Source organism: Malania oleifera, chromosome 10 (genome assembly GCF_029873635.1).
Source record: "Malania oleifera isolate guangnan ecotype guangnan chromosome 10, ASM2987363v1, whole genome shotgun sequence".
Classification (NCBI taxonomy): Eukaryota; Viridiplantae; Streptophyta; class Magnoliopsida; order Santalales; family Ximeniaceae; genus Malania; species Malania oleifera.
Window position 1 is genome coordinate 43,640,475 of NC_080426.1, and position 1,438 is coordinate 43,641,912.

The 1,438-nt window shown below is 37.2% G+C and overlaps 1 non-coding gene across 1 annotated transcript; it reads left to right on the forward strand.

The window, feature by feature from the left end:
- Positions 1-618: 618 nt before the first annotated feature.
- On the forward strand, positions 619-725 carry LOC131167199 (small nucleolar RNA R71). The gene has a single exon (XR_009140054.1). It is a non-coding gene; the product is annotated as a small nucleolar RNA R71 (small nucleolar RNA).
- The last annotated feature ends 713 nt before the right edge of the window (positions 726-1,438 follow it).

A 1,438-nucleotide genomic window follows, 5' to 3' on the forward strand; every position in this document is an offset into this window, starting at 1 on the left:
AGTGGCTCCCATATTGCTACAATGAGTCTCAATTTTATCCAACCGTGAATCAGTCTTTTTAAACCTTACTTTTGTCTCCTCAAAAAAGGATACCATGGCATCCTTAAGTGACATTTTCTTTTCGCTTTGTTGATTATAAAGTCCTGGAGGAGGTTACAGCACATTCTTTGTATCTCCATAAGACAAGTTCTCATGATTTTGAAGCCCTGAAGGTAATATCGTGGCATAAGATTACCACGATAGTTGTAGCTCCAATTGTTTGTGTATTGAACATGTTATTGACTCGCTTCATTGCTTGGATCTGTCCTACTTGTAGCTACCACATATTCTGCACTTTATGGTATCCTTTGGGTGGTTAAAGCTGAAATTTGATGGGATAGAGAAGTAACTTGAGCTAAAAGGGTAGCAAATGGCTCCAAGTCATGAATCCTAGCAACTTTCTTAGTCATTGTTCTTTCGGTTGGCCATTGATAGTTGTTTAAGGCCATTTCTTCCAAAAGAGAAGTAGCATCCTCAGTTGTCTTTCACATCAAAGTTCCCCCAGACGCAGCATCAACTAAAGTCTGAGTTTGCCCATTTAACCCATTATAAAACATATGAATTTATAACTAATTCGGCAATCCATGTTGTGGGCAACGTCGAATCAAATCTTTATATGTTTCCCATGCTTCATAGAGTGATTCAAAATCATTTTGCTTGAATTGACCAATCTCACTCCTGAGTTGGGCAAGTGGGAAGAATTTAGCCAAAAACGTTTCTGTCATATCCTACCAACTAGTGATACTTCCCAATTGTAGAGATTGTAGCCAACCTCTTGCCTTGTCCCTTAAAGAAAAAGGAAACAATCTCTGTCTAATGGTGTCTTCAGTAACACCATTGATCTTTACAATGTCGCAAATCTCTAGAAACATCACCAAATGAATATTGGGACTATCAAGTGGCGATCCTCTAAATTGGGCTTGTTGCACCATGTTGATCAAGGCGAGTTTGAGCTCAAAGTTGTTGGCATTAATGGTCTGGCATCTAATACTCGAGTAGTTGTCATTCACAACTAGCCATACATAATCCTTCAAGGCACGTGGCTGTACATTCTCTTGTCAGTTCTTCATAGCTAGTACTTTCTTCTTTCTTAGTGCTTTGAGAGTTTTTTCAATCACCGGATCAAAAGGAGTAATGTCACGGGTTCTAGCACGGTGCATCCAACATCAAAAGCACACCTGAAATAAAAAGAAAAAGAAAATTAAATAAACAAAAATAAAAAAATAAAATTCTAAATTAAAACCATGATTACTTTGTATTGATATTGGCAAAAATAAGAAGAAAACAATCCCCGACAACGATGCCAAAAACTTGATCGGTGCAAAACTACAAGTGTACAGTATTATAGTTTTATAGTAAAATTGTGAGAAGAGTATCCTCAAGAATTGGTAACTTACTT